General features: G+C 42.5%; 1 protein-coding gene across 1 annotated transcript in view; it reads right to left on the minus strand.

Moving 5' to 3' along the window:
- PITPNC1 (phosphatidylinositol transfer protein cytoplasmic 1) overlaps nucleotides 1-19,523 on the minus strand; it is a 243,697-nt gene that overhangs the window by 57,221 nt on the left and 166,953 nt on the right. The window lies entirely within an intron of this gene.

Raw genomic sequence — 19,523 nt, forward strand, 5'->3', positions numbered from 1 at the left:
ATTACTAGTACTTGCTTTTCCCTGAGAAGCTACTAACTCAGCCTTGAGGGAAGAGAATAAAATACGGAGACAGATGGCTTGCTGAGGTCCGAGTGGTGGGGTGGCGACACTGGGAAGTCAAAAGACAATGCGAGTCGCAAGAAGGCTGCCAGCAGCTTTACTCTCTAGAGGCCAGAGAGTTTCCTTCTGTTCGCCAAACAAGCGTCCTGAGGTACTTCAGGGCCTTGTGTCTTCCAGCTCGTTCCTGGCATGCCTCTCTGGGCAAAACAATAGAGTGGGCACCAGCCCAAAACCACTAAAAAATCATGATAGATTGCATCTACTGTCAGAAAAAAGCAAAAAAAGGAACAGATTGTTACATTTTCCTGGTAGGTTGTGTTTTGTTTGGTTTTCCCTTCTGCATGGATTGCTTCTAAATATCTCCCCAAGGCAAAGACGGGGAACTACGCAAGCCCTGGTGGCTGAGCTCCACAGCCTGCCCCAGGCAGCTGACCACAAGGCTCCGGAAGGAGCTCTCCAGGCGTGGGTAAGACAGCCATGGGCCAGCAGATGGGAGGGGGTTGGCTTCCTGAGCTCTTCCCAAGGTGGTGGTGTAATTAGACCTGAGGATCCTGAAAGGAAATACTGGATATAGAAATCCCCAGTAGGGAGGAGGCTGCTACGTCATTCCTGCCTGGATGGACCAGCTCTCAAACAGGCTTGTGGGTCACCTTTGGACTGTCTGTCATGTCATTCTTATGTAACAACATTTTCTCTTCTCTTTTTTCCTTATCATAATATTTATTATAGGAAATACAGTAAGAAAATTGTGGAGAGAGAAAATACAGCGCGGCAGTGATGAGCCTGGACTCCAGAGTCAGCAGACCTGGGTTTGAGATGGGGCTCTGCTGCCCAGCTGGGTGACCTGGGCCTGATATGGAGGACAACTGGACCTCACTTTTCTCATCTGTAAAGTATGAGCAGTATCAATTCCTCTCTCTCTGGTGGTAGTGAAGACTCAACTCATGACATAAAGCAGCTAAAGCCCATTTTATTTTGACCTGGCCGTGGTAAGCGCCCTATCGATGTTAGATGTTAGTATCACTAAGGGAAAAAATCACAAGGCCAGCACTCCTTTTTAAGGTCTGAATCACATTTCATTATATGCCTGGAACATAAATTTAGAAGCAGTCTTCCAGCTGTTAAATGTTTAAGACCGTTCCCATTTTTTTTCTTTTTGTCTTTTATTTTTTTCACATTGTTTCTAATACTACAATGAACACCTGTAATAAAATGTTAACCTTTGATTGCTAATGACCTAACGAATCTCCTGTATATCTCAGACCCTTTTCCTGAATTCCAGACCTTTTAATATCAACTGACTCTTGGGCACCAATCTCTGGTTTTACTCAAAATTAACATATTCAAAACTACATTCACCACCCCCATCCTACCCCCTTGGCTCTAAGGTTTGAGTTTGCTCTTCCTCTTGTGAACCTTTAATCATCCAAGGTAGAAACATGGGTGTCATCCTAGGCTCTTACTTGTTTCTTATTCTCACATCTGGTCAGGCAGCAAGTCCTATTAATTCCACTGCCTCTATAGTAGTTCACCAATCCATCTCCCTGACAGACCTTCTAGTCTCTATCTCACCTGGACAAATGCAGGAGCCTAATTCCTTTCTCTTGACACTCTGGTTTCTACAATCTATCCATCCTCCATCCATTCATCCACCATCCATCTATCTATCCATCCATCTATCCACCATCCATCCATTTACCATCCATCTAGCTATCCATCCATCCATACACCCACCCTGGGTTTTCCTTCCAATATGTTAGAATGGTTTCTTTGTTGCCCCTGGAACATATCAGTTTATGGTGGAAAGAGCAGAGCCCAGAAGACAAAATATCTGGTTCTAATCCCGGCTCCACGACTTAGGAGTTATGTGACCCTAGAAATTCCTCTAGGCCTCCATTTTATCATCTGGAAGTGAGCACTCTTCACGTCTTGCTCCGGTCACCTCTCAGGACCAGGTGAACTAACAGTGTGAAGGTGCTTTGCAAACTCCAAAATGCTACACAAATATATGGAATTTGTACACCTGCCTCTACCTGTCAATTCACACTGCCTAGAATGCCCTCCTTTCTCTCTTCCTTGCTCTAAGCATGCCCCCCTCACCCCTCTAAGCAGCTAAATTCCTAACAACTCTCTGTTTCAACCTTCCACCTCTTGGCTCTTGCTGCTCCTTTTGTCCTGAAGGTTCTCCCCCAACCTCCTGCCCAGCTCACACCAACTCATCTTTTAAGGTCATGGCCTCTGCCAAGGCTTTCTTGATCACTTTTTAGTAAGGAAACAATATGTATACTGAATAATGAATTCATTTGGGGGGAAATATTTGGTTATGGTTAAATTCTTGGGCTCCCAGAGATCCCAATGCATATCTCCCTGATGGAATTGCCAGGGGAATGCTACCTCTAATAAGTGGTTTGTCTCAGCTGTTGCTACTTTTGTTAAATTAGAGGGTCATAAATCATTAACACTCAAGGAAGCGTTGAACAATTATCTTTCAGCTCTAGGCTTTAAAAGTCTCCCCAATGAAAGTCAAATCTAGCAAATGGCAACAGGCCCATTGTGATTTTTGTTTCAAAAGCTATTTGCCTATCAGACTGGAGAATCCAGAGTAAATGTCCTGGTTGTGTTGGTTTGGATAGCCGCCTGGACATGGAAGACAAAATAAACTTGACAGGTGACAGCAAAAGTCTTTCATTTCACCGAATTCTGCAAATCTAGACTAATAGCATTCTAATGGCTCTAGTAAAAAGATGGTCATTGCCTAGGTCCCATTAAGTGCCCTAGCACCATGAGCACATGTGGTCCCAGGGTAGTGGGGAATATGCTATACAACTGATGTTTCTCATTCATCTATGCATCCCTCAGTCTTTTAATGTCTCACATATAATCGACGCTCAACACTTAATTTTTGTTTTTTATCTTTTGCTGTTGTTGAACTGAACCATTGGACTAAATACCATCAACTTTGAGTTTTAACATTAGCATTTGTTTGCTAGTGGTTCATTCATTGTGTTGTCTGCCAGCAGATGACATCTTGTCAGCCAGCAAGTAGCAGCAGATGTCAAAGTTTAGAAAAAATTTGTGCGAGAAAAAAGAAAAAGTGAGCAAAAGCCCATCCACAAAATTTCCTTCTTTCTGCAAATTAGGAAAAATAATTGCAAAATTTAATGTAAGGGACCGAATCTCTTGGATCAAAGAATAGTTTGAGAATCATGGCTCAGTACCAACAGCAGGAGCCTGAAGGGCAACTTAAGATCCTTGCACAGAACATGCCCTTCCAGCGTGTTCTAAGTAGCACTTCCTGCACTTTAATGTGCACGCAAATCACCTGGGGAATCTTGCTAAAACGCTGGTTCAGGTTTAGGGCGACTAGGGTAGGGCCTGAGAATCCAATAAGCTCCCAGGTGATGCTGATGCTGAAGATTCTATAAACAGCTGATATTTAGGGAATATAAGTTCAAGGCAGGGAGTATGGAATAAAGAAACTGCAAAGGAAAGTAGTAGCCAGATGGAATTCCATCCTGGCCATGGAAGCCACTGTGAAGTGATCAGATTTGGGGTCTAAATGGATCCCCTCAGGCAGCTCTGTGGGAGATGGGTTTAGTGAGACATTGTTCTAGAAAAGAGATAACAACCTTAACTAGGGCAACAGTAGTTGGAATGGAAAAGATAGGATGGAGGTAATAATTAGGAGGTAAAAGCATCCAAATAGAATTCCTAAGCTCAGCAACTTGGGTACAAAAGGCAAAAGGAGGCAGGGAATTCGGCCTCTTTTCCCTAGTCCAATCAGACCTGCTTCTGCTGTGAATGATCCTGTTAAGGCTGCATCAGCAGTTGCAGAAGTTAGAGGCCAGGTTAGAAGGAGTCCACTCTTGCCCCTGCTTTGGGATTCTTCCTGCTCTCTCTCAGGGTGATTTTTCAGAGCAGGCAGGCATCATTCCTTCTCTTCTCAGTGTGATAGCAGACAAAGAAAAGCTGAGACATTGTTCCAGGTTAGAGGAGACCACAAAAAGTGACAACTAAATGGAAACTGTGAGTCTGTATTGGAACATGAACCTCGAAGGTTGTTACTGTTGTTCACTATAAAAGACAATATTGGGACGATGGGCAAAATGCAAATATGACTCTACATCAGATAATAGTATTGTATTAATGTTAAATTTCCAGAATTTAATCATTACACTATGGTTCCATAAGGGAAAGCCCTTGTTCTTAGGACATGCACACTGAAGTACGTAAGGGTGAAGGGTCATGATGTCTGCAACTTACTCTCAAAGGGTTCTGAAAAAAATGTGTTAATATTTATGGAGAGACAGAGAGACAAAGCAGATGTAGAAAAATGTTAATAATTGGTGAATCTAGAATCACTGCATTGTTCTTGCAATACAATGGGTTGGTTTGAAATTTTTTAAAATAAAAAGTTTAAAAGAAGGTCATACGAAATTGTTTGCTGGTTTGGAGAAGGCGGCTAAAATGCCAGAAGCAACTCCTGAACAGGAAAACTGGGCACCTCATCCATTTTCCAGAGTTACTTGCCACAGAGACCCTCCTGCCCATCTGCTCTGGGCAGTCAGCGCCGCATGCCCCGAGAGAGGGGGTGGGCAGTCCCAAAGTTCTCTTGGAAAATGCTAGGTCAGCTACGCTGCATCGAGAAACTCCTGGGGCTGGCTCCCTCAATCTCAGGAGGCTGCACCCCAAAGGGAACAGCTTATTAGAAAAGCGCTGTCTTGCAGGAGGTCCTACTGGGCCCCATAATGATGCTCCACCATTCCAGGGAGCGGGCACCACACACTTCCAACCACTGCACATTTCTTCCTCATAGCTCCACAGGGCAAGAAGGTAGCAACCCCAATTTTTGCCTGAATGGTGTTTCCGCCAACTCCAAGTGGAAAAATGGACCTTGTTGATCACGATTTTCCCTCCGCTGGAGGTAACGTCCCCCATTCTGGGCCAAGCGGGTTGGAAGGGTTACTGCTGAGACCATCTTAAGGTCAGGCACCTGCCAAGTTTTCAGACAGACAGTGGTTTGTTTCCATGCTTATCTGGATATCCATGGAGAACAATCTGAAGGAGGGCTGCTAACAAGAATTCCTTTGCATCTTTCCTCCTTTTTTTTCTTTTCTTTCTCTCTCCCTTATTATTATTATTTTTTAATGAAAAGAAGAAAACCTCTCCTGGCCCAGAGCCTAAAATCTCTAACTTGTGATGCTAATCTCTCCTCCTTGGCTCCAAGCCATTGCTGTTGGCTCTGTGCCTGTTTAATATCGGGGCTGCTGATAGCAGGTTGTGTCAGCGTTTCCACTATGAAGCTCAGCTTTAAAAATGCTTCTGAGATGGATGTACAGTTTTCCAGGCAAAGGGTCCTTACTGCAGGCCTGGTCATCCCATTGTGGGCCAGGGGTCCCCAGCCTGCATTTACAAACCTTTTCTCCAGGCTACTTGGCCTATGCAGGTGCTCCTGTAGAGTTTTTTGGAAACTCTGGTTTTCTGTGTGACGCTTCATCCTCTAAACATCTCTTTGAAGGCATTTGAATTTGGTTTTGGGTAAAAAAAGGTCACTTGTCTTAACCTTTTTTTAAAAAAAAAAGACAAACGCCACGTTGGGTATTTGAGGAAAGAGTGTTTTCCCCCAAAGTTTGATAAAGAAAATATTTTTGTCTCTACTCTCCTCTCTCATTTCTCTCAACCCCATTTTTCATGACTTATGTCAGGCTTGTTTATACACTGAAGACTTTTTCAACAAAACTACTGAATAATTCCCTCGTTTATCACCTCTTGCCCATTGTTCCATTCATTCAGATAGCCAGTTTAGGGCAGAAAGCTTCCATCTCTGACGTTTCCCACTAAGGTCCACTCTAGCCACAGGATCTGCTTCTTGGCAGCAGAGGTGGAGTGTGGGAAGAGCAAAGGACACACAATCAAAAGACTAGGGACTTCAGTTTGTCAGTTATTAATTGTGTGGCCTTGGACAATTTATTTAAACATCTTCTCAACACCAGTGCCCTCATCTGCACACTTAGCGTAACAATACGCACCTTGAGATGTTGTGAAAGTTAACTGAAATACTATATAGCATAATGCTCTCTTTAGTGTTAGGTATTATGCTTTGGTGCTGGTACCCAACGGGAACTCCATGAGTGCCTATAGAATTCACTTGATTTCCTGATAACTGCAGTAGGCATTCTTCTATCTGGCACTGGAAGAGTTTTCTGACCTAGTTTTAAGAGCCATCTTCCCGCTCATTACTTATTTTAGAGTTCATTATAACTCCCAGGCACAGCCTACAACAAATACAAGGACTTACTGTACTGCCTTAACTTACCACTAACATAATTTAGAGGGATGACAGAAATACATGAGCCACTGATGCAATTTCTCCTAACTAAAACTTTCATTAAGAAAAGATCCCGAAAACTAAAGAAAAAATAAACAAGTGGAACTTCATCAGATTAAAGAGCTTGTACAAGGCAAATGAAACCAGGATCAAAGTGAATAGACAACCCACCAGCTGGGAGAAAATATTTGCAAAACATACATCTGACAAGGGGTTAATCTCCATAATATATAAAGAACTCACACAACTGAATAACAAAAAAAGAAACAACCTGATAAAAAAATGGGCAGAGGAAATGAACAGACACTTCCCCAAAGAAGATATACAGATGGACAATAGGCATATGACAAGATGTTCAACATCACTAATCATCAGGGAAATGCAAATCAAAACTACACTAAGATATCACCTCACACCTGTTAGAATGGCTATAATCACCAAGACAAAAAACAACAAATGTTGGAGAGGTTGTGGAGAAACGGGAACACTCATTCACTGCTGGTGGGAATGCAAACTGGTGCAGCCTCTGTGGAAAACAGTATGGAGATTCCTCAAAAAATTAAAAATAGAAATACCCTATGAGCCAGCTATCCCACTACTGGGAATCTATCCAATGAATCTGAAATCAACAATCCAAAGAGGCTTAGGCACCTCTATGTTCATTGCAGCATTATTCACTATAGCCAAGAAGTGGAAGCAATCCAAGTGTCCCTCGACTGATGACTGGATCAAGAAGATGTGGCGTATATATACACAGGAATACTACTCAGCCATAAAAAAAGACAAAATCGTCCCATTTGCAACAACATGGATGGACCTGGAGGGTATTATGATAAGTGAAATAAGCCAGAGAGAGAAAGACAAGCACCACATGATTTCACTCATATGTGGAATATAAACCAACATACAGACAGAGAGAATTGTTTGGTGGTTACCAGGGGCAAGGGGGTTGGGGGTGGGCACAAGGGGTGAAGGGAGGCATTTACATGGTGACTAACCCACAATAATGTACAACCAAAATTTCACAATGTTATAAACTATTAAGACATCAATAAAAAAATCTAGAAAAGTTCTGGACTCAGGTAACTTCACAAGTGTCTTCATGTCATTACTCAACTTTACAGAAACTGAAAGTTCAAACAGTAGACAATGCGTTAATGCAAGAAAGGCAGTGAGGAAGTTCTGTAGGTCGACTGTAAATCAAAGAAAAGCTCTTGTCCTTAGCTTAAAAGTTTAGTAAATAGATGTACATTTATATGTTTTATGTTAAAATAAAAATCTTAAGCCATGGGAAAAGAAAAAAAAACAGGAAAGGTCCTGAGGTTTTCAGGATGAATATGCAAAACAAGGGAAAGTCACAATAAACCCAGTGAAGATCTCCTGCATTGGGGGCAAGGTCTGTCCCCAAGCTGGACGGCGGCTACAAGCTGGCAGGTGGCGTGAGTCCAAGGTCTGGCACAGACCAAGGAAAATCACAAACAGTTCAGGACAAAGACTTTTGCGGAAGCTTCTCTCTCTTCACGTGGTGAGATATGCTGAGTAGTTTTGGCTCAGCTAAAACTCGGGTATTTTGAGATGTCCTTCGGCACTTAATCTCAGCTGTGGAAGGCACGTGGGGACAAATAGGCAGGAAAATTAAATTGTTCAGACATTGGGCTCTAGGAATAGAGTTCTTGGTTCAACTTTGCTCCTGTCAAGGAGCCTTCAGGTTTATCATTAGCCTCGTTTTATTTTTAGCTTATTTCTTTTTTCTTTTTTTTTTTTTTTTGTGAGGAGATCAGCCTTGTGCTAACATCTGCCAATTCTCCTCTTTTTTTGCTGAGGAAGACTGGCCCTGGGCAAACATCTGTGCCCATCTTCCTCCACTTTATATGGGACGCCGCCACAGCATGGCTTGCCAAGCAGTGCATGGGTGCGTGCCCGGGGAACCGAACCCGGCAAACCCCGGGCCGCCGCAGCAGAGCGTGCGCACTTAACCGCCTGCGCCACCAGGCTGGCCCCAGTTTTTTTTTTAGCTTATTTCCTTTGCCTTGGGGCTTTGGGGCCAGCCTCTCTTTCCTATCATGGATTCCCACCCTGATCCTCTTTCTCTCAGAATCTGATCATTTTAATTCCTGCTCTGCCACCAGAATCCTGCTGCCAGCTTAACATCTTCACCTTCTAATCCTGGGGTTTCTGATTTGAGCCAGACTCAAGACGACCCAGCTCTGTCCTTCCACCCATATTGGAAGACGTATAACAACTGAAGACATGTTTGGAAAGCCATTTTCTAGACTATTTCAATTGATCAACATGCCTTATAAGGCACTAAACCTCTGAGAAAGTTCCTACTAAAAAAGTTTTTGAAAAAACAAGATGATAACGGATATCATTACTACTATAATTCCTTTTAGGAATATTTGCTGCCCTAGAAAACTTGGAAGGAGAAAAAAAATTTTTTTTTTCTGAGGAAGATTCGCCCTGAGCTAACATCTATGCCAGTTTTCCTCTATTTTGTATGTGGGTCGCTGCCACAGCATGACTTGATGAGTAGTGTAGGTCCACGCCCAGGAACTGAACCCGGGCCACAGAAGCGGAGTGTGCCAAACTTAACCACTAGGTTGTGGGGCCGGCCCTGAGAAAATTTTTTTGACATTGCTTCTGTAACATGGGAGGGACTATTTGCTTTCCTCATTATGAAAATTTAAACCTTCAAAAGCAGGCTTTAAAAACTCAGGTAGCAGATTCTATGTACAGTCTTATAATTCCATTTTTAGAGCCAAATATAGCGTATGAGTTATATGAGAGCTTGTGCTCTGAGGCCAAACTAATCTAGAATCAAGTTCCAGGTCTGAAGCTTGTTAGCTCTGATCTTGTGCAGACCACTTGCTCTCACTAAGCCTCAGTTTCAGCTGTAAAATGGGAATAATAGTTGTGAGGATTTAGTAAGATCATGGCCATAGACAGGTTAGCAGGATGCTGGGCTCATGCTCAGTAAATATTCCTGCAATATCCATATTGTTATCATCATTATTACTAGCCAATTTCCACATCACTATCATCACTACTACTTCCCAACTTTTGAAGAAGTTACTTCCTAGGGGGCCTGCTGGTTTACCCTCTACCCGTTTGCCTTCCTTTCACTGAGAAGAGGGGCACAGGAGAGTCTGCTTGCTCAAAAGGGCCATTAGATGGGGCCCTGCCATCATCACCCAAGTTAGCAAGTGGCTCTGATTCTGGACTTTGGAACCTGGGGAAAAGGTGTGAGAGGACTATTGATCTGTGATTACTGCTCAGATGGACCAAATGAATCACAGGCTCTAGTTAAGAGGTGGCCCAAGGTCTGCAACGCAGCAAACACCACAGCTCCCATGGTTTGGCACGTGTGTGATAAGCTGGGTTGTGGGCATGAAATAGAAGAGATGGACTCCCTTAGAAAATAGAGCTCAGTATTGAAGAGGCAGCATGTTCAGAATCATTAACCAATCCATCTCTAAAAAATGATTATAAAGACTCCTTGGAAGAAAATTGAAAAGCATGTTTAAATTCCTGGAAGTTAGCGGTCACTTGTAGAATGAAGGGCACTTTTCAGGTCCCTTCTCCTTCCAGGCTCATGCTTTCTAGCCACATGGCCTCATTGCTGATCGGTGTCATTTATAGACCAGCAATCTGGAGACCCCCGGCCCTTCACTTCACCAGACCCCTTGGACCATGCTCCATGTTCGGCTTTACTCCAACCCATGTCCACATCTTTGTGATTTCAGTGTCCATATGGACAGCCCACCCAATGCCACAAGCCTAGCCTCCTAATTCCTTTTCTACTTCTCCAATGACCTTCACCTCCATTCTACTTCCTACCCACTCCCCCCTCCCCCCCAAGCCCCATCCTGGTCTTGAATCTCTTGGAATTATTCCACTTCTGAAATTTAAAAACTCTAGTTACTTTTTTCTCCAAGCTCAATCTCAATTCTCTCACAGTCACTCCCAGGACACCGTCTCCTTGACCTGGCTGAGCTCTCCAATCCCCGAGAGCCTCCACTGGACTCCAAGGCTCAAGTGACCTTCACTTACTCACTCAATTTTTCCAGAGCCTGCTGAACTCACCCTGAAAGCAAATCCTGAATCAATTCAACCATTTCCTCTACTCCTACATACAGGCTGCAAAGCACAGCTGGGAAAATGACACAATTACTTAGGCTGGTGGCACTAACTGATTCAAAATTTCCCAAATCACCAGACTGCCAAAACTTTCAAATAATCCTTTTACTCTTCTGGAGTTGGTTCCCTCATCCATTTCTTAACAGGTTATCTTTGACCTTCATCATCCTCCCTAAGTCCTTTTTCCTATCTCCTTCCCTTTCAGTAGATGACCTTTCTTCTCACATTACTGGAAACCAGAGGCCAACAGGCTTTGAGGCCAGATTTTCTGCTTTCTTTTCTCTCCCTACATCACATCCTTACCTGCCCTTTCCTGCTATCTCAGAGGTTCATGAAGACCATTCACTCTCTGACTTCCGGGAGCAGGCTCTTCCTCTTCTAATTTCAAACTCTCACTCACCTGCTGGCTCCTTCCTCTCAGTATTTCACAATCAAGAGCTAATCTGGGGCTGGCCCTGTGGCTTGGTAGTTAAGTGCGCGCGCTGCGATGCTGGCGGCCCGGGTTCGGATCCCGGGTGCGCATTAAGGCACCACTTCTCTGTCCATCCTGGGGCCGAGTCCCACATACAGCAACTAGAAGGGTGTGCAGCTATGACATACAACTATCTACTGGGGCTTTGGGGGCAAAAAATAAAATAAATAAAATCTAAAAAAAAAAAAGAGTTAATTTGATTAACTGATGGGAGCACATTTTTCTTTTCACATTCCATGCTTTTCCCCAGGTTCACTTTTTAAACATATCCCTTCATTAACTTCTTGCATCTACTCTTGCTAATCAGAAGTCTACAGTCAGGGTTACTGTTGTTCCTTTGTGTGTGATCTGCATTTCCTCTGAAGTAGCTTTTAAGAGCTTTTAAAACATCTTTTATACACTGCAATTTCATTACAGCCTGACAAGGTATGGATTTATTTTTGTGTATCTCCTTAGTATTTAGAGGGTATTAAAGTGTAGCCAGACTGCTTGGGGTCAAATCCACCACGTAGCTGTGTACCCTTGGGCAAGTTACACACATTCTCTCTTTTCCAGTTTGCTCACATGAAAAATGCTCTTATCTCAGGGTTATTAGGGGATTAGTGAGTTAATACATGGAAAGTACACACAGACTGTCGCCTGGAACATAAGTGCTCCATAAGTGTTAGCCATTGTTATTATCATTCAAAGTGTACTTTAGATCTGAGGATTCATGTCTCTTGTCAATTCTAGAAAACTCTTCAATCATTTCACACCGCTTTTCTGCTCTTTCCTCCACTGTATTTTTTTGGTCTTATGAGATAACCATACGGCACCTGTCAATTTTTCCTCCCCATTTAGCTATTTATTTTTTAAAAATTCTTTATATTTCTGTGCCATGAAATAGGTTGTCTTCCTCAATACTATCTTCTAAATCACTGATTATCTCTTTGGTTATGTCTAGCGTTTATCTTATCTGCAGAGTCATTTTATTGACTAGGTTCCTGAATTTATAATTGCTGCTGCTTTTTTTTTTTTTTTTTTTTGCTGAGGAAGATTGTCCCTGAGCTAACATCTGTGCCAATCTTCCTCTATTTTGTATGTGGGTCACCACCACAGCATGGCCACTGACGATTGGTGTAGGTCCTCGCCTGCGAACCGAACCCAGGTAGCCGAAGCGGAGCATGCCGAACTTAACCACTAGGCCACCAGGCCGGCCCCCATAATTGCTTCTTTTTCAAATTCTCAGTTCTTGTTCTTTTTGTTGTTGTTAGTTTTTATTTCTTAATTTCTCATTCTTTTAATATGGACATTATTTCCTTATTTTTCCCTTGGAGCAGCACAAACATATTATTTTAATCAGATCCATCTATGCAGTTATTTCCATTTGCATTCAGTTCATGTTCTAACTATAGATCATACTGGCTTTCTTTTTTTTTGTGAGGAAGATTAGCCCCGAGCTAACATCCGTTGCCAATCCTCCTCTTTTTTGCTGAGGAAGATTGGCCTTGGGCTAACATCCATGCCCATCTTCCTCTACTTTATACGGGACGCCACCACAGCATGGCTCAACAAGCGGTGCACTGGTCATGCCCAGGATCCAAACCTGTGAACCCTAGGCCACCAAAGCAGAATGTGTGAACTTAACCGCTATGCCAGTAGGCTGGCCCTTATCTTTCTTTCTTTTTTTTTCTGTGTGAGGAAGATCAGCCCTGAGCTAACATCCATGCCAATCCCCCTCTTTTTGCTGAGGAAGACCGGCCCTGAGCTAACATCCATTGCCAGTCCTCCTCCTTTTTTTCCCCCCATTTTCTCTCTAAAGCCCCAGTAGATAGTTGTGTGTCATGGTTGCATATCCTTCTAGTTGCTGTATGTGGGACACGGCCTCAGCATGGCCCGAGAAGCGTTGCATCGGTGTGCGTCCGGGATCAGAACCTGGGCCGCCAGCAGTGGAGTGCGCGCACTTAACCGCTATGCCATGGGGCCGGCCCCCCATCTTTCTTTTCTTTTTTTTTTTTGTGAGGAAGATCAGCCCTGAGCTAACATCCATGCTAATCCTCCTCTTTTTTTTTGCTGAGGAAGACTGGCTCTGAGCTAACATCTATTGCCAATCCTCCTCCTTTTTTTCCCCTCAAAGCCCCAGTAGATAGTTGTACGTCATAGTTGCACATCCTTCTAGTTGCTGTATGTGGGACGTGGCCTCAGCATGGCCGGACAAGCAGTACATCGGTGCGCGCCCAGGATCCGAACCTGGGCCACCAGCAGCGGAGCGTGCACACCCAACCGCTAAGCCATGGGGCCAGCCCTATCTTTCTTAATAATTGGTTTGTGGGGTCATTTTGAGTGGGAAGCTTTTTGTTTCTTGTGCTCTGTCTTTCTCTACCTTCATTCCTTCCCCCATTCCTTGCACCAATCTTTAGGTTTTACAGCTGACTTCCAAGAGCAAATCCAGTACAATAAGCCATGGCCATGGCCAAGGCAGCAGTCATAAGGGATTCTTTCAGCCTCCTTTCACCAGTGGAAGAGTCCCATCTCCACCTCTTCCTTCAAACAGTGAGCCTGGCTCTGGTCCTGTTTTGCAGAGAGCACTTTTAGTCCCATTGCCTCTAACACTCACATCAACACCTGCTACTGTCTGCCCCAGACTCAGAGGCCGGCCACTCCACGCACCTCCATCCTCCCAAGTTTCTGTCCCATTTCTGATCCATGAGTCTAGCTATAGCATTTTGGTTTTCTTTTTGTGTTTTATCTGTCATTGCTATGTGCTTGGAACAGAGGAGAGGCATCAGAACACGAACTTGTTTTCCACCAAGATGGGAAGTCTTCCACAAGCTTCTCCCCTCAACCCTGAGTCCCCTTGTGATTCAATTCCTTTCCTTCCTTTCAGAGCCAAGCATCCTTGAATTCTTCTTTGGTATACTGAAAGCTGGGTTCTGCCCCCACCATTTCACTCGTTTTCATAAAGGTCACCAATGACCTCCTTATTGCTCAATCTCACAGAACCTTTTAAATTTTATCTTCTTGAACTCTCTTGCTGTTATCATTGGTGACATTTTCTTCCCTGGCATTCTCTCTTTCCTGGGCTTTTGTGACTCCGTAATATCCCAGTTTTCCTCCCATCTCACAGGGAGCCCCTTCTCATCTCTTTATGGGATTTCTTCCTTTTCCTTCCCCTTAAATGTCGATATTCCCACAGGCTCTATCCTTACCGCTCTTCTCTCTTTACCCCTCACATATCCTTTGGGTAATATCCTCCCCATTTCTACAGCTTCAAACTACCTTTGCTTTATGACTTCCAAATCTATATCTCGAGGTCTCAGCTTTGGATTTATAGATCAAATTTCCTACTAGTTATTTTCACTAAATTTTTCATGAGCACTTCAAACTCAACTGGACTAAAACTGAACTCATCAACCTCTCCTGAACTACTTAAAAAAAAATTCCTTGTCTTAGTTGATGGCATTACTACCTATACATGACAAAAACCTGAATTATCCCAGACCCCTGAGCCAGTTGTCCCATCCCTTTCCTAAATCCAATTAGGCACCAATGTCTCTCCCTCTTCCTAATTAATTCTCTCCTCTCTATTTCTACTGTCACTGCTTTAAATTTTGGGCTGTGTTCTCTCTTATCTGATCTACTGCAAGTCTCTTGTTTTCTCACCTAGTGTCTTCCTGCATCACAATCCTGCCTTTCTTTTCAGTCCCATCCTCCCTCCTGTGTTCTCTAGAGCATCTACGACATTATGCTGCAATGACAGTACTTGCCTCCCCAAACTAACAACTCCTGGTACCAAATAGATGCTCAACAAATGCTTCTTGTACAACAAATTGATGCATTTTTGAGATCATCTTCTCCTTTCAATGCAAAATAAAGGACTTCTCAGATTCCTACTGGGAAGTGAAGACAAAGGGATCAAGGAAGATGTAATTGATATTTACTAAACATCTATTACCTGTAGGAACTGTGACAATTGCTTGGTTTAGAACATTCATTATCATTTTAAAAACTGATCCAGACTTACAACTATACACAAATATGTACTGGGGCTATATACACAAATATGTAATGAGGCGGGAAAAGGAAGAAAAAAAGGAGGAATATTGGCAAGAGATGTTAGCTTGGGGTGAATCTTCCCCCGAAAAAAATAAGAACCCCTGATCCAAGGGGGCAAGGAAAATCCAGGGGGAAGAATCTTTAAAACATAAGAATTTACTACACTTCTAGGGAATAAGGAATACCCAAGGGAACAGTCCTTAAACCAGAAGACTTTACATTCTTCTCCGTTTAGAGTAATGGTTGGGAACAACATCAGGAGATCTAGGTCTGCTGAAAATAGCTCCAGCTCCTCCATCTCTTAAGGCTGATGCTGACTGCCCTTGAGGCACTGTAAGACTCTTCAAGTATATCACCTTAACTTTGCAGCAGAAGAAACCTGTTCAAGTCCCTCAGTGTTTTGCCCAATAAAACCGTTTCTTGACTTTGTCGAATGTAACTAAATACCTGTTATCTGCAGGGGCACTGGCTTGATACAAGATAAAGCATACAGAGTTGGGAAAGTCCTTTACAGTGGACATTCCTGTTTGCACAGTGCATAATGATAATTTTTACCCATTGTACGTTCTGTTCCTCAACACCCCATGGTGCAAACTTACCAAGCGGGGTACCAGAAGACAAAGTCTTCAGGGCAGCTAGAGAACAAATCTGGCAAAAAACATAACTCTAAAAAATGTGTACCCAGAGGGAGTCACTAATTAATTTTTTATCCTTATTGTACAAGAGAGAATATTTTTTCCAATAGTAAGATTTTTGAAATAGTAACAGCAAATCTTAGACAGAGGAAGCAATATGCAGACATGAACTCTTAGCCAAAGCAGAATATTAAGTCACTCCTGAGTATTACATGACTACTTTTTTTACGCAATACTGTTTTCTATTTCAAACTGTCACAAAAAGCCTCAACAAAGGCATACTATGTGTGCAACTGGTGTATCTGGTTTAACATCATCTATATCAAGAGACCCAGGTGGTTCTAAGCAAATTTAGCCGGGTGCCGAAAACAAGGCTTCACCCATAGACCAAAATTAAGTTACTATAAAAATCAATCTTTCCAGTGTCCTTCATTCCTGAGGACCTTCCCTAATACATTTCATATTTCATTTCAATATTTCACTCGAGTTTTGATATGCCAACCAAGGTGAAGTTGAGTTAATAACAAACGCAAACTCATGACAGATTTCTGATTTCCTCTGAACCTCGGTATGAGTGATAATGAAATATTTCAGCACCAAATGGTCAATTATTTGCTTTCACTCCTGAGTATCTACTTCATGATGGCATTTAGTTGATGCTTTTCAACATCTATTTATTAATAACCTGATTGGCAAAGCTGAAGAGAATTAAAATTCTCCACATAATGGTCTGCATATTCCAAAGGTATTTATGACCATCTCTTTAAAGGGCTGGGAGCAAGATGAAAGATTTTCAGATGCAGCTCTGTGAAGTTTATATTTAATAAGTTTATGTACCAAATGGCTGTAAAGTCTGATGGACTATAAACAGGCCTTCAATAGGCATTAGTGGGGAAATACGACTTAAATATTATTTAACAGCTTAATATTGTTCAGACAGAATTGCTATCAGTCTCAGAAGATCAAGTACAGAATTTGATGGGCAAAAGCTGACATGCTGCTTGGTTAAAACACAGAGCCTGCATATAAGTAGAGGAGCAGATGGAAGCAATGCTTTCAGTACATCGAAAGGGAAAAATTGCTTTGAAACCATGTCCATTGGAAATCATTAACTTCTTTTCCATAAGGTCAGTTCCTACCATTCCCTTGCCCCACTTTTTTTTTAAAGACTAAAATACTAGCAGAGACTTTGTCCTTGAAGGTGTTTATCAGACAGATGGCATCTGGGGATTTTAGAGAGAAATCCATTTTACAAAGATGATGGCTCTGAACCTACGAGTGGAGAAGATTCAACTGTTCCCTTATTCAGAACTCTATTAAGTCATTCGCATTACGAGGAAGTTGGTCAGTGCCCTGGAAAAAGTTAACAAACGACCTTCCAGGCCTGAACGACTGAAAAGCTGATTATTCAACAACTTTTCTTTGGCAGAATCCAATACAGTGTTTACGCTTTATATGTAAACACTATTCAGTGCTTAAATTCACTATTCAGATCTCTCAACATCCTGTGAAGGACGTCACCTGATGAATTCATTGAATCTAAGACACTATCAGTTATACCACCAAAAAGAAGAATGCTGCCAGTTATAATCATACGATGCCATCAACTTTAACATGCATTTCCTTTTTAGGGCTCTTAAATCATGAAAAACAATGGTTAACTTAAACTTGATGAAATATGGAGATACCAATAACAGCTAACATGCTAAGCACGTACTGTGTGTACCAAGCATTGTTCTGAGCGCTTTTCGAGATTAACACACTTCATCTTCACAAGTACCCGATAAGTAGGAACTATTGTCATACCCATTCTCAGGGGCATAAAGAGCTGAAGTAACATGCCTTAACCAGCTGCTAAGCAGCTGACCCAGGAATCAAACCCAAATGGTCTGACTCCAGTGCCTGTAGCCTTCATCCCCTCACCCTTCTGCCTCTATCCTGTTGATTACTACCTTGGAGCAACAGGACAGGTGGCTGTCACCTCTTGGAGCCAAGATGTGTCAATCAGGATCCCCTACAGGTGAGTGAGACCCAAAGAAGGACTGCCTCTGAAACCAGAACTCCCAACTTCAGACAGAAAGCCACTAAGCAGAGGGTCCAGGGCTCCGGCCAGTGACCACTCCCTCCACCTTAGAAAAGTGAACTCCAAAGCTCCCGGGGACGTGTGACTTCTCAACTTGTGTCTGAGGGTGCCCCATCCTCGATGGTGGAAAAGGAGTAGGGACTGCAGACTTCGAAAATGTGAGAACTTAGCACCTTCTCTCCAGAAGAACTCCCCCTATTAATTTCTCCACTTGCAGATTTCCACAAGTCTAGCTCTGAAGCGGTTTCCATGAAGCATGAGTGAAGTTAAAGAGAGGGAAAGAACCACTGTTTATGGGGTATTTGACATGCACCATCTCACTGAATTCTCACAATAATCCTGAAATGGGCATCGGTTTCCCCTTTTCACAGCTGGGGAGGATCAACAATGAAGTCCCATTATCATCGAGCTCCAGACCCCTGCGTAGGACACTGTTTGGTCCAAGGCTGGTGAGCTTTCTGAGTCTAGTACATAGTTCTGCTAAATGGGCCTGGCCAGCTGCTAGCTTTTGGCAGATTCCTTAAGTGTCCTCATCCAAAATGCTCCAACCAAAGGTTGTTGGCCACCAACTGTTGTGAGCAATCCATTCACCGAGGTACCAAGAACTGGGCTCAACAAACATAAACACAAAGCTCTAGGTAAATAAACAGGAAAGCTGCGTCTTATTTTTTTTTAAGTGAAGTGCACTGTTTTCCCACAGTAATTAGGTCTCATGAGGGGAAACAAACCCCAAACATTTGGGAAACAACTGCAAAGTGACAGGAACTGAGAATGGATCACAGAAAATAGGAGAGGTTTAGTCTCATGGAACAGAAGAGTTGGATAAATTTTTTTTTTCAAAACTCAAAAGATCAACATCCAGAAGAATACCAAGGATCAAATAACAAACAGCCAATACTCACCACTCAAAACGAACACATGTAAACGTGTCATATTTGATTCCTTTCCCTTCTACACCAGGCTGACAGCTATTGTAAATTTGTGTGAACCTGGTCCATGTTTTTATAAACTTTTTATTTCAGACAATATGTAAATACATCCATAAACAATATATTCTTAAATGATTTTGATGGTTTCCCACACTTAGGTTTGTAAACTCCTTTTGGAGTTTATTTTTTAATATAGAATGAGGTAGGGATCTAATATTTTATTGTTCCATATGAAATGTCAATTGACCCAATGACATTTTCTGAGAAAATGACCCAATGTCTTTTCTCCCTACTGATTTGAGATGCTTTATTTACTATGTATCAAACTCCCATTACCAGCTTACGTGTATTTCTATCTTTGGACCAATACCACACTCTTTTAATATGGTTTTGTTATCTGGTATGATGAATCTCCCCTTCTTGTTCTCTGTTCAACATTTGTTATGGTTATTTTTGGACTTTTAATTCTTCCATTTTAATTTTGTAATCAATTTACAACAATCCTGTTGGGATTTTGATTGGAATTACATTTAATTTGGAGATTAATTTAGGAAATAACTTATTCTTTTTTTTTTTAAAGATGAAAATCTTCTTTTGAAAATAATTTTTATTTATTTATTTATTTTTCCCCCAAAGCCCCAGTAGATAGTTGTATGTCATAGCTGCACATCCTTCCAGTTGCTGTATGTGCGACACGGCCTCAGCATGGCTGGAGAAGCGGTGCGTTGGTGCACACCCGGGATCCGAACCCAGGCCACCAGCAGCGGACTGCGAGCACTTAACCGCTAAGTCACGGGCCCGGCCCTAGGAAATAACTTATTCTTTATTGTAGTTAGTCTTCCCA

This window comes from Ceratotherium simum, chromosome 16, assembly GCF_057802395.1.
Source record: "Ceratotherium simum simum isolate JZ-2026a chromosome 16, ASM5780239v1, whole genome shotgun sequence".
Taxonomy (NCBI): domain Eukaryota; kingdom Metazoa; phylum Chordata; class Mammalia; order Perissodactyla; family Rhinocerotidae; genus Ceratotherium; species Ceratotherium simum.